General features: G+C 37.6%; 1 protein-coding gene across 4 annotated transcripts in view; it reads left to right on the top strand.

Moving 5' to 3' along the window:
* The window catches only part of MPP7 (MAGUK p55 scaffold protein 7), a 158,210-nt gene that overhangs the window by 57,152 nt on the left and 86,365 nt on the right, over positions 1-14,693 (top strand). The window lies entirely within an intron of this gene.

The raw sequence follows: 14,693 nt of genomic DNA, 5'->3' as shown, positions 1-14,693 counted from the left end.
CAGTAGCTAAATCAGTCTTCTTCCTGGATTTGGAATTAAAGAACGCTGGCTTGAAAATGAGTGCTGATCTGCAAAACATTGACATTTCAACATTTGCTCTAATTTTCTATTGAGGCAAAACCTAAACCATTTCAAACTTATTCACTTGCTCCCTTTTGCCCCTTCCCCCAAAAGAAAACAAAGCTAGCACGACAACGACTAGTTTACTCACCTTTCAGTTTGGAAAAGTTGATTCTCCTAACTGTGTGCCCTAGCTACCGCATCGTTTGTTATTGCGGGGTGGATTGGTCTTTCCGATTTTAACAAAGAAGAATTAATGAGAGATTTCTTGAGACAGATAAAAAGTTTTGGGGATCACTGAATGGTCACTTTATTGCAGTTACAACAGGAAGGTGTTGAAGTATTCCAAGCATCTTTATTATTTATCTTGTTGGTTTTAGGTCCAAGTATTAAATGTATGTGTAATTATGGCCCTGTGAATGGTTCTTTCAATGTCCTGTTAAGTCTCACGCTATCTTAAAATAGACTTCATTCTTGAAACTGCATCTTTAGTGTTCACTGGTTGCACTTCTTTAATATGCCATACTAATATAATTCAAAAGACAAAGTTTTTAAATTATACGAATTGAGACTATTAAGAGAGGGTCTGACTCAGAGCATATCACAGGCTATTGAACCTCACCTTTTGATTTCTGTGGTGTTCAGTTATAGAAAGCAGGGCATGAAGAGCTTTCAAAAGGTTATCTAGTTATATCCCTGCCCCAAGATGGGCTTAGCTGTATCTGAAACTCATGGTATTTGTTTGACCTTTAACACATTTTTTAGAAGGATTATTCAGTATCCTATCAAGTTTCAGAGAAGGCAGTCCATAGCCTTTTTGGAAGAAAGCTGTAAGAGCAGAAGAATGAACGCCATCTGCCATAGCTTTTCCCTGTTACAAGGCTTCAGAAGTGCCAAATCTTTCTTTCTGGGTTCTGGGGTCTTATCTGAAGGACTGTTTTTACTAGCAATAACTTCTTAAATTCAACCGTACTTGCAAAGACAAATGTTTTTAATTCCCCAGGCAGAGAATGATGACAGATATTTTGAAATTAAAAAAAGAAAAAAAGGCACTAGCTTAGAGCCAAGGATGTTGTGATCCTGGTATGTCGGTTTTGGAGGATAATAAGCGTGGGTATACTACTCATTAGGCACTAACATTTCTCTATTTCAGATAGACACACTGCTTAGTAAAAATTTCTACACTGATCTGCTTACCTTACTGTTTAATCATTTCACATATTAGAAAAGAGCTTTTTTCCTAAGTTATAAAATGGGTAAAATGCTCCAAATTACTTGAAAGGTTTAAGTATAAAATAAACTTTCCACTTCTTCTACAGATATTCTACACTTTATGGGTATTTAATTATCATAGTGTTTTCTGTGTGGTTGTACGCGATGGCATACGGTTTGCTATTCTGGCTCTCTTAATAGTGAAAAGGCAGGGGTGGGGGGGGGAAGCCCCAAACCTTGTCTTGGAGTTCTCTTCATTCAGTATTGTTGGACAGAAGTCTCTTTGTGAACTTGGATCACGCTGAGCTGTTCTAAGAAGTCAGAAATTGAAAAGTTGTATTAGATCATCCAGTCCATTCCCCTGCAAATACTGGATTGTTCCCTATGGTACATTCCTATTGTAGTAAGTAAAACCAGCAAAAACTGATGCAACGGTTTTTGCTGTCCTTTTTCTCAATAAAGCAATCTGTTGATTAGATTTTAGTTTGCGAAGTATAGAGAAAAGGGAACCCACAACCATTGTTGACAGTTTGGAAGAGAAAACTGGCTGTGGATAGTGAATGTTTAAATTTGGTCTCTGCTTCCCTCAATTTGTTACTTCCTTGTCTTATTACACAACTCTCTTAAGTTCTACCAAAAATCTTCAGCCATGTCATTACTTTTTATATAGCAGAGATCCCAATAATTCTGTAGAAATTTATAGAAAAGAAACATGAAGAGATGATCCTTCAGGGTAACTTCATGAGCACCAACATAGCTGAAACCTGAAATAGTACATGTGCTCTGCTTGGATTTTTTTTTTTTTTTAGAGGAACAGAAGGGATAAATAAAGATCTGTTCTGACTACTCTTTTAGCTTATTTTTAGAGGAGCTGCAAGAATTTCCATGTGTGTTTGCTTGCTGTTAGCGTACCAGACATGTTTTACTATTTGTCTGTTTAGCTCAAAGATGAAGCTTCTACTTGCACTGTCGCCTTAAACAGTTCTTGTTGTGGATGTAATGCTCAAGAATTGAGTAAGCTTATCTGTTGGGCTGCTACAGAAGTATTTCTTAACCAATTGCATGTTACTGATTGGTTTTGGCCAGCTCAGAGCATGCACAGTTCTTGAGCCAGTACTGTACTTTGCATTACAAAAAAGAAGCTGCAGCAAGTGCTGTTGCTGTTCCCTTGATCGGGAAGAGTTTGTACATCCAAAAAGCAGTATGTGGCACTGGAAAAGAAAATAACTACTGTAGAAATAAGGAGTATTTGGTGAATCTAGTCTAATTTTTTTATAAACACATAGTATTTTGGTAGCTGGCCCTGCAAGACCTTAATTTGTGCTAATTTGCTATTAGTTTCACCTGCGTATGGCTTGGCTTGAAGTTCTGAAAAATTATTTTGTATGTGCTAATGTTTGTCCATGTCGATGGCTTACAGCTTTTTCTAAGTAATCTAATCTCTAAAAATAAAACAGCAGAGTGTATTCTATGTAATTTCTTTGGCATGTAAATTGAATCATATGATTACATAGCCCGAATTTTACAATCATTGTGGTGTACTGGAAATTTTCAGTGTGAAGACTCAGATTTTTTCAATATGTAAGTGTAGATGCTTTCAGCCTGCTGTGGCTCCTTTGTTGGTAATGAGAAAAATAAAGATAACATTAAAAAAATGAGCTGACTAGGGCAAAGCAAAAGGGATTGATTTGACACATGCTTACAGTGATAAAATCAACGATCTGCAGATGATGTGCTAAATCTTCAGGCTGGACTGGTACAAGCCTAGCTCATAGGCAGTTTACATACAGTTCAGTTTTTACCCAGAACTTTACACACAAACTCCATTAAAAAAAAGCTGTTAAACTGTAGGATGAATGAATTTGCGTCTACAGTACAGAATCAAAGAATCTCATTAAGGTTTCATGGCTTGTTTTATGTTAGAGGGTAGATTAACTCTTAACTGTCCAGCCTTTCACCCAGGAAGAGCTATGCAGGTGGTTCTGGCACTCATGGAGGGGTCATATGGTGCATCTGCAGCTGCCCCTACCCTGTGGTGTCTCAGACATTCTGCAGCCAACATCCAGATCATGCACGTTCACCACCTGGTGACTGCTTCTGCCTGAGCATGTGCCCAAGCATCCCAACATTTGGATCTTCTTCCCAAAAGAACATAGAGGAAATGGACTTCAGATTATGAGAGTTGTTCTGATAAGTTGTATGTGACAACTAATTGTCCTGAACTTACTGTTCTGAACATTTGATGGGGATGACCCTGTCACAGTTTAACCCCAGCCAGCAACTAAGCCCCACGCAGCCCCTCGCTCACTCCCCCTCAGTGGGATGGGGGAGAGAATTGGAAGAGTAAAAGTGAGAAAACTCTTGGGTTGAGATAAAGTCAGTTTAACAGGTAAAGCAAAAGCTACGTGCTCAAGCAGAACAAACCAAGGAATTCATTCACTCCTTCCCATGGGCAGGCAGGTGTTCAGCCATCTCCAGGACAGCAGGGCTCCATCATGTGTAACTGTTACTTGGGAAGACAAACGCCATCACTCTGAATGTGTGTCATGTTCCGTTCCCTTCCCCCACCCCCTTCTTCCCACCCCCCAGATTTATATGCAGAGCATGACATCATATGGTGTGGGATATCCCATGGGCCAGTTGGGGTCAGCTGTCCTGGCTGTGTCCCCTCCCAACTTCTTGTGCCCCTGGCAGGGCATGGGAAGCTGAAAAAGTACTTGACTAGTGTAAGCAATACTTAGTAACACCTAAAACATCTTCACATTATCAACGCTGTTTTCAGCACAAATCCAAAACATAGCCCCATGCTAGCTACAGTGAATAGAATTAAATCTACCACAGCTGAAACCAGCACAGACCCATAGATGGAGAGGATGGTATCTGTATCTGTGTATATGTCAAAGGACCAGGAGGGGGGTGGTGGCTGAGAAGGATGTATTAGATAGTTTAAGACCTGAGTATGACACAAATGATATGGAATGAAGGTTGGAGATTGTGCTGAGATAGAGTTGGCTTTCTTCATGGCAGCCCGATAATGCTGATGGCTTCTGCACTTCAAGTTTGATGTGGATATTGAAATATTTTTCACTGAACATATGAAAGTTATTTACTTAATTTTGTTCTTCATGTACACTTTCTCTAGAACTAATCTTTATACAATCTTCATAATTTATTGTTGGAACCGTCTGTTTAGGCAGGTCACAAGAACTCTTTTTTTCTGTTAACTATTCTCTTATACAGAAGATGGATGGAGCAGGGTATGTTTGTGAGAGGATTTTGATGGCTAGTATGTTTGCACCTGTTACGAGAATGGTGAGAGGGGTTTCTGATTTCAGGGCAGACAAAATCAGTTACTTCAGAAGGAGCTCAGAGGAGCTGCGTTACCCAAGAGCAGCAAGCCTGGAAAAGCACTAGAAGAGAAAGAGTGGTCAGTAAGTGGGACTGGGGAGTGGTAGACCATAGGTGGCACCTACCCTCAAACCCGACGGAGTGGGTGGGTTGTGGTTTCAGGGGAAAGCGTTGTAGAGTTGGAGAGGTGTACGGACCACCTCAGAGTGGGTGGAATTACTGAAACTGATAGCTCATTCACCAGAATGTTGCTTTGATACTTGAAGTCCTTAAGGTTCTTTACTGCTGGGTTCCCAACCATATTTATTTTAAAAAAAGCTGTGCCTTCCCAGTGAATGGAATAGGCTGCAGTTCTATAAATTCATGTGGAGGTCTGAAGTGCTGTTTGCTTTGTAGGTGGGAAAAAATGAAGGAAAAGGTGGTGTGAGTAAGCATTTACCACCTGGCCATCTGGAAGAGGAGGTGTGAGTGTGGTGGTTGGCAGCTGGTAACAATTCATGTCCAATGAAAAATAATTGTTCTTCATGCTCTAGAGGAGAATCAGGCAAGGTTGCTTCTTATGTATAGTTTACATCTTTCAGTCATAGAAAGCATGCAAAACCTACTGATGGCAAGAGTAAAGCAATCACTCTTGTAATGCAGACTGTCCAGAAAAGGCACAGATGTGGTCCGTTGTGCCAGCTTGAAAACTTTTACTCTTTCTGGCAAGGGGAGAAGGAATTTACTATAGCTGAATTAATTAATATTGAGGTACTAGGTAATAGGTGGTAGTTATTTGCCATTCTTTAAATCCAGATCATCAGAGATCTAGGAAATTTTAATTTTTGTAAGGATGTCCTCATTTAAAGAGGCGCATGATGCAGTCTTGCCTCACATCCTTTTGGCAAAACACGCGATACACAATTTTTTCAGCCCTAGAGAGGTATCTAGCAGTAAGGTGTATATATAGACAGTACTAGGATACCGAATCTGCAAAGAAATATGAAAGCTGTGTGGGGAAAATGTAAGGCTTTTTTTTTCTTTTTGTCATTGTCTGGAGAGAAACTTTGATCTCCAGTTAATTTTTGAAGCTTCCTGCTTGAGTTGTGTGTACAGAATATATATGAAGGAGTGCTAGAATTTCAGTAATCAGCTACAAATACTTTGGATGAGATAATTGTCTAATTCATATACTGAAATATAGATTTGCCACATGCCTTCTGCTCACCTAAGAATGAAAATTATTGAAAAAATAATACTCTGTAAGAAAGCCTTTTGATGACTGACAATAGTTTGCATTTGTACTTGGAGTAATTACTACTGAAGCAATGAGACGTTTTGCTTCCATCAAAATTATTGCATTCAAAAAAGGAGTAATGCAAGGTGTTATTCCATATGAAATACCACATAAATTTAAAGCGTTACTTTTGAAGCCAAACTGATTTTTTTGAGACTTGCTCAATAGCCAGCAACTGAAATCTGTAAGTGAAGAGATCACTCTTAGCTGGAGGCAATCAGCTGCCTTTAAACTTAATTTCCATGGGAACAGTGATCAGATTAATCAAAATAAGGTAATTGAAATTTTATAGAAAATAGTACAGGATCTTTACTTTATTCAGGCTGATATTGTTTCCATGGAAACATTAGGGAAAAGGTAGCCAGCAGCCAGGCATTAAGTAAATGCTTGCTTCTGTTGTTGAGGTTGGGGGGTTCTGGTTGATGTGTGTATGTTGAACCCTTTGCCTTGTTTGTGCTCTTATTGTATAAAAATGCAATACATGAGGTAATAACTGGGCAAAAATAAGCAAAATAAAAATTTATTTCTCTTTGAAAACATAGCTAACCTCCCCCTGCAACTTTCCATGTATTATAATATGTAACAGGTTTACTGTTTCTTTCCTGAGTAAAGCAAAGTTGTTTTGCCAAAGGTGTTCACATACATGCCTGTGCTTATCTGTGCCCGTAATAAAGTGAAAAAATGCACCTTCAATTTATTGAAAAAGTGGTCAGGCATAGCTCTGGGTGGTGTAACCTTGTTTGTAAGAAAATGCATGTCAAGTTAGTGCCAAATGGATGGGTAATGCAGTTGTGTTAAAATACGGACCCTATGTGATGGTTCAACTAAAAGTACTTGTTACAATTGTAGCTAGTAGATCATTTACTAGGAAACAGACATCTAGCGGACATAAATAGTAATTTTGTCCTGAAGTCCATTGAAAGGGTTCTCCTATGGTAAATACTTTATTTTTTAATATGTTTTTATTTTGTACTTTTTTGGTAGAAGTTTAACTGGATATATAGTGTTAACTTTGTCAGAAGTTTGGTCTCTCCAGCATCTTGCAGTTTCTACATCAGAGTTGCTAATGTGTTTAGTAATAGACACTTGCAATTTTCCATCTAGATTTTTATAAGGAAGTCCTGTTCTTGTCATCAACTCCTCCTTTAATCCCACTTTGTTAAAAATAATAATAAGAAAACAACTTCATTTCCAAAGTATCAATTAAATTGTCTTGTTGAAAGTTTAGTCTCATAAAAGCTGTAGAATTTGGGTTGATATCAGAAGTCCTACAGGTATCAACAAACTTTTGAAATGAAAAATAAAGCAGATAAGCTTATTAAATCAGAGGTGTGAAATGTTGGTCTATGACTATTACTTGAAACTTGTGAATAAATCAGTACTTTGGAATGTGAAAAAGCTTTGGTTTAGGTTAAAATCCAGACGGAGGCATTTTTTTGGATGAGTGGTAATTGATTTAAAGTTTCTGCTGGGAAATCTCCAAAAAGTAGCAGAAATCAAGCCAAAATGTACTGGCCATAAAAGAAGCAAATCAATCCTTCTAAGGCAAATAGTTTGTAATTTCATTGTTACTGAGGGGGCAGTGTACCAGCCTGGTGACAAAACTGGTGCAGCAGATAGATTTGGGTTCTAAAACTTCTCTTCAATGCTGATATCCAGGTTTTTCTTGTCTTATGAAGCCTGTACAGTATTTATTTAACCAAAGCGATACTTTTTTTTTTTGCCTATGATACTGAGGCCAATCAAAGGTCTCATAAGCTGCTCAGTAACAGTACTCTGATAAATCCAAGACATCCAAGTATAATGTAATTTTAAACTGTTTTCCTACAATGTTCTTTTCCCTTGGACCAGAAGTTCTGTGGCAAAACATGTGAGGGAGGGAGTGTTTAAAACAACTTTTTTTTGTTACTGTCTTGGACTATTTTCCTTTTAAGAACAGAAAGCCATAACTACCCAATCAAGCCTCTGCAATGCAAAACATTGTAAGAGTCAGGAAGGATGGGATGTGATACTTAAAATTTTCCTGAAACAGAGAAGCTGATACAATAAGATTTAACAAAAATCTTAAAAATATGTTATAGTAAAAATGACTGCCTGTGTTTCCTACCAGCAGGTTTTGTAACTGCTTACATTAACTTCCCTTTTTTGGGAAATATTCGTTCTGTCCATTCTCCAGCTAATCCTTGTGAAGTTATTTTGTAGTGTTCTGCACTATGTGTAATATTGCATACATCCTCACTATCTCTTTGTATGAAATACAGGCATACACACAGATTTTACTTTTCTTTTCTTTTTCCGTTCCCCATTACTTTTCTTCCTTCTGTGCCACCTTAAGCAATTTTTTAAAAAACTTTTTTCAGTTATCTCTATTATAACTCCCTTTTCTTTTTTAAAGCATGGAAAGAAGAGACCAACATAGTATGCTCCATGTGCACTATTCCTTTAGGCTTACAGATAGCACTGTTTGTATAGCAATGTTCTTTTAACCACAGGTTGTTTCTCTAATAACCATTTCTGTGTATCTTTGTAGAATCCAGTGCTCACTTTGCAGGCACGATGATGTCAATGGAAGTTCACTTCAAACGTAGTTACATTAAGTAGAGAACTGCAGCATGTAAGCGCTTAACATACAGGTGCTATCCCTGTGGTGCACAGTCACTGCAGAGTAACCAGTGAGGTGCTGAGGAAATAATATTTGAAAACACATAAAACATAAGTCTTACTTGTCTGTGCAAATCAAGGATGCATAATTTATAATGAGCAATTGCTGTAACTTAACTGTGCCTTCGGTGTAATAGCAAAACGTAAATGTACAGATTGACTTTGACATAGCGTCTTCAGTAGACATAGTGAGGTGTCCATAGACTATGGTGACATAGTCCATTTCCTTGCCACAGAGAGAAGGTTTCACGCCTGCTTGCTCCAGCTGAACCACTCTGAGGTACCCATGGTGTAAAAATATTTCCTATTTCTGTAGTGACAGTTTTAAAAACATTAAATAGTCTAAAGTTAGAGCTGTCTTGGATTTGTTTTCAAAAAACACTGGTGCCTCTGTGGGCCATTTGCTGTTGCACAGTCATGTATTTTGCAGCTGTCTTCCCTGCCGCCATTTTTCTTACTAAGACCCAGTTTTTCCCTCAGTGTGTCCTCCCATGTATGTCTGCAGGCTTCTATTTCTCATCTACTAAATAAGGATTGGATTAATTTCTGGTCTCTTAGGGAAATTTAAGACAGCAAGTGTATAAAGATGGAATATTTGTATGCCATGTTAATGTGGTCATATAAATTCCTAGGGAAAATGTTACTCTCAGCTAGTTTGCATGTATTTGCAAAGTTACGCTATTTCATTACATGCAAACTAGAGGAGATGTTCAATCTTTTATACTCTGTCAGTGCTGGAGTTTGAAGGTGTTACAAGAGTTGCCAAGTGTAGCAGACCCCAGGATGAGAGGACTCCTCTGTCTTGTCTGCAGAAGTCCAGCCTGGTGCACTGAGAGGTGGATGCAGCCGCTGCTGCTCTCATTTGCAGGTACAAGCAGCAGCGAGGCTGAGGGCCTATGCCACTAGCCCAGCTGGCCGGAAAGGCTACCACAGGCAGAGTAGTGCCTTTACCCATGTAAGCACCAATGGCGCTCATATAAACAAAAAAGCAGACAGCCTGGTCCCATTTCTCCTCTCCAGCTGATCAGGGCTAAAGTTCACCACTGAAAACATACCTGCCAAGGAGGTACTTTGTGCTCTCCCATTCAATTTTAGATTGTTTTTCCTGATTTTCATGTCCTTCACCCTGTTTCATAGACCTCTGACATGAAGTCATTGCTCCCAAGAGGAGGAGATTTTAAGCTTTGGAGCCTGTGACCCTTTTCTGCCCCAGTGGCTCAGGTACTGTGTGACCCTTCATGAAGAACTTATTTACTGAGTGTTGGGGTTGGTAAACAGTCTTATTTTGACTGTTGGAAAGAAAATCTGTGTCATATCCCTGTCTCTTCCTCACTTCTCTTGTTGACTTTTACTAGAAGTCACAACCTGTGCAAGGTAAATGCCAGTGGTGTCAGTTATTCACAAACACGACTTTGCCTCAATTACATTGACATTTAAGAGTTAAAAAAATGAAAACATGCCAGCTATAAATGCTAGTGATTATGTATGGGATAGCTTCAGTACTGCTTTACATTTAGTATGGATATCATCTTCATAAAGTATCTTGAATTTTAATGTGCTTTACAGATTGGGTTTCATGGAAAAGAGCAGTTTTTGTTGAGATTTAGTGATTAAATAATCCAGTAATGACACTACAGACATACACAACTTTAATCAGGATCAAACCATAAATCAGGGTGCAATTTTGAATTTCCAACTTTCAAACATTCTAGGAAAAAAGTAACCCATGATTGTAATCATGTTAATCGGCATCTGAAATACTAAGCTGGTCACGTTGAAGTTTGGTATGTCATTAAAGGCTAACTACAAATCATACCATAGCACTTGCCAAGCAACAAAATATTTGTAGTTGTGTGCCCATGCTCTTTCATCTTGAGACATCCACTTTCTACTAATTTCTAACTAATTCTAACTAATAATCTGACCAAGTTTTATTACTGTCTTCTCCCAAAGGGGAAACAATGTTTTCCTCTTGTTCCATATTGGGTAACCACTGAGTAAGACCTATGGCTTGATCGTATCTTCTGTCCTGCTTCTGCTCTGTCTCTGTGTTTTCCGAGTATGTATATTGTTTTTTTAACTTGTTAGAACTGGATTATTTTCTCTTTATTCCTCTACTGCTGAATTTTTTAAATGTACGAGACCTTTAATTCCCTTTGTGTTATGTGCATTTATTCTTCTTTTGTTATTCCTATTAACACTTTCATAACCATTCTTTCATGGCTTCTCTGTGGGAATATTGTGCAGGTTTATACTTATTTCAGCTTTTCCACTGATTTTCCAAACCTTTAAGAATGTAGGTAAGACTGACCTCTCATACGCTGAGGCTGATCATCCAAAGATGGATACAGCTAGAGAGTACTTTGGTGTATTTCAGTGGAGCTGGGGGAACTCAGCTGAGTTAAGCTGGATCAATATTTGTAATTTCTTGTTCTGTCAGGTATAAATCGACATTTTTGCATGATATAAAAGGATATGTGTTGGCTTTTGGTTTTGTTAATGTTATATCTCATCTATGGCACAAAAATGTAAAAAAAAAGAAATTCCCCGGTTAATGATACTTCTTCCTAATATTATTTAAATTTTTGCGAATTTCATATTCAAAGGCAGTGTAATCAGGCTAGGTAATGCTGGCTAAAGCTTTGGTTGCATCCTACTTGAAAAAAGGGGGCTGGGGGACAATTCCTGGTTGGAAACTCTCAGGAAATCTCTTGGCATCCCACTGGTTGATACTTTTGTATCACTGGTCTGTGTTTTCATAGATCCTTATTTCTTGAAGAATGAAATTGCTGAAGTTATCGCTGTATTCTTTTTTCATAATAGTAGGAGTGACAAGGAGCTCCCTTATCTTTGTTACTGCCGTCTCCTCTGTCATTAGGCAATTCCTGCTGTTTTCTACCAGCTTTCAAAAATTTAAAAATCTGGCATGGCTGTAATTTTGTACACCTGTACAAATACATTTGTGTTACTCCTTCCAATATAAAAAGAAATGAATATGTTTGCTTTGATTTGAAGCTTCCTCTAAAATGGGTTTGCATGTTTGGATGATTTAGTGCAAAAGCCTGAAGTGCAGTGATCTGAAAAGGTACAGGGAAATGGCAGTAAATCTCTCCTAAATTACTGCAATTTTTTTCCCAATATTTTGGCATTATTTTTCATACTCCTCTTTATCCTACAATACACATTCCACTTCAGTGTTGGTGTTTCTCCATCCTGTGCAGGGAAGTTTGAGAATTATTTGTATCCATTAACTCTATTGTAATTATCTGGTTGTACTTACTTGGGACATTTTACTCCTCAAACATCTCTTTATCCTTTTAAATAAAATTCAGATGCTGTCTTCATATTTTTAAAATTAAAATTCTTGTTTGTTGGTATTAATTTGTTAGAGTCTTTTTGGTTTGATTTCCACTTTAAGTTGCAGCCTGGTACCTGGCTGTACTTGCAGGCCTCAGCATCTTCTGTTATTATGTTCTGTGACTTCTGAAGTACTCACTGCAAGTCCTCCACTGCTGGTTTTTATTGATCTTAATTCCCCCCCCCCCCCCAATCTACATATTTTCTCCACATTTTTCTATTTTTCTGAATTTTCACCTACTTTTGCCATCATTCCCAGAGACAAAAGTAAAACTTGACTTTCACCCAGTGCCAGGTGTAGTAGGGAAGAACAAAAGATCAGCCTTTATTAACCACCACAAAGTGCTTTTAAATTTTGCTATCTATTTTTAAGATTTTACAACTTTGTATTTTAATATTAACTTTAGGTCTGGGATTTTGCCAGATACTTGTCTGTCCCTCATTGTCCAAGTTCCACTTGATTTGTTGTGATCTGTTTGGAAAGTTGTGCTGTCAGTCACCTTTTTTAGAAACAAGGGAAGACCTGAATGTAAAGCTTGCCTTCTGAGGTGTTCTTCCATGGCCATGACTTCAGTAAAAAGCATTAAAGCAAATGCTCAATTTCACACTTGCAACTTGTCCTAATACTCTTAAGCATGTATTTAATTGTAGTGATTCATTGTTTTCTGGTTTGTTTTGCTTTGGTTTTTAACCTGGACTGTAAGCAGGCAGAGGGAGAAGGGAACAGTAATGTTTTTAGCCTGCTTGCCTGTTGGCAGAGGCTGGTAAGAGATTTTTGCCTATTGCCTTTAAGCACCCTCATGTGCTGCTGCTTTTTATTTGTGACTTTTTCTTGCAAACAGTCGATGTATGGGAGGTCTATTACTGTTAGCTTTTGCATTTGAAATTCTTCAGCATTATTTATTTGCACAACTTAAGTCCCTACAATTTTTAATGTAAAACTGACTAAAAATAAATTTCTAGATTTCATATTTGACAATAGCATAAATGAGTAAGGTTAGTTCTTAGGATCTGTTTTTAGTGTAGGTGGCCTCATTTAAATTAATTAATTTGAAAATGTCAAAAGTATTTAATCTGCTATTTTATTAGCATTTTGGGTTGTGATCCAGTGTTTGTGGCACTTTGATCTGGTTTTAGCAAAAGCTGTGTACGCAGCAGAATTCTGATCTGGTGATGGAGGCCTTAAATAAAGGGGGTTTTTTCATTGCATGCTTCAGAGTAGCTTCTTTTAGAGTGGTAGATTTTTCTTTTGGTGTGTGATAGGGGAACAGAAGAGTAAAAATAGAAAGTAGTGATGAAATTGTAATTGTGTTTTGTGTGTGTATGAATGCCTAAAAGGTGGGGGTTTTTTTTTCTTCTTATCAATAAATTTTCATATGTATGTACACGCCGCTTTCAGTGTCAGTATTTTTCTTAAAATGTAATATATAGTTGAATAACATAGTGTTACAAATTAAAATGAGTTAGGTTTTTTTTCCACATCTGAATTCTATTCATTACTTGACCTGTGCCATATCCTAACATCTTGCACAGGATGTAGAAAAACCTGAACATATTTCTAATATCCCATAAATTGTACTGACCCCACTAGATGGTGCTAATTGATAAATGTATGCCTCTCTGTGTGTATGTGTGTATATATATTTTTATTTAATTCTAACTCAAAGCATAGATGTCCCTGTCTGTGATTAAAGTTTGGGTTTTGAAAGGGTTAATTCTGTATCATGGAGCTGGACAGAAATGATCTCTTCAATATTATTAGGAACTCAAGGAAACTAATAGAATTGGATCTTGGACTAACTTACATTGAGTAGATACTGTAAGGATGGTGTTTACTGTACCAAGCAGGAATAAACCAAACTCTTCATGATTTAAATTTAGCAGTCTCTGCCTGAATAGTGAAAGTTAAAAAGTACAAGTCTCTGCCAAGGTTTCTCAGTCTATACACAGTGGATCCTAGTTTTTGGCCGTTTCCTTTAATGCTTAACTGGCATTTTGGTAAAATCTTAGTTATGCAGAGAATGGAGTTGGGAGTGGGGGTGGGGGGGAAGCCTGTCTGGCAACCAGAAGAGCAGTTTAGCTTTTGTTCATGTTAGAAATCTGTTTACTTGGTGAGCAGGATTAAAAAAGTATTCCTTTGGATTTATATTGTTAACAGAACAGTGGAAATCACTTACTTTTGGAAAAATATCTGGAAATCAGGTTCTATATAATGGCATAAAAGTAAAGACCTCAATTCAAATTTGTAATGAGTGCTTAGAAACAGTAGTATCAGGAGAAGTGAAGTCACAAAGCAAATTGTTTACAAGTAACAGTACTTGTGGGCAAATGAGAACCATCTAAAATTTATGTAAGTTTTTGTGTTTTCTGAAGGAACGGACAAGGCATTTATTGAGAGAAGCATTAAATCTAGGCACATACATGTTTTGTTTCTAGCATCTGAGTGAAATCTTGAACTTTGGCTTCAGGGAAGTCTGTCTGCAGTGAATTTGAGACTACCTGCTCTTACTGTGCAGTGCTTTTTCCCTCCTTAGCAGATTTCCAAAGACAACTCTCATCTTTCAGTTCTGTCTCATTTTAAAGCTGCTTCTTCAGCTGTATTTATTTGACAAAGCAGGACCGTATGGTTGTTCATTTAAAACACATCCTGATAGCTTTTTTTAGTTGGATTCTTCTTTTAATTTAGAACTTAATAAAGTTCTTTAATTTTTTTTTTTTAAAAGCGCTAACTCCATATTCTTAAAAAGTTACCTCTTCAGTCCTGTAATTTGAACTCTGG

The sequence above is a fragment of the Phalacrocorax carbo genome, chromosome 2 (genome assembly GCF_963921805.1).
Source record: "Phalacrocorax carbo chromosome 2, bPhaCar2.1, whole genome shotgun sequence".
NCBI lineage: Eukaryota > Metazoa > Chordata > Aves > Suliformes > Phalacrocoracidae > Phalacrocorax > Phalacrocorax carbo.
This window is presented reverse-complemented; position numbering and strand designations above follow the sequence as displayed.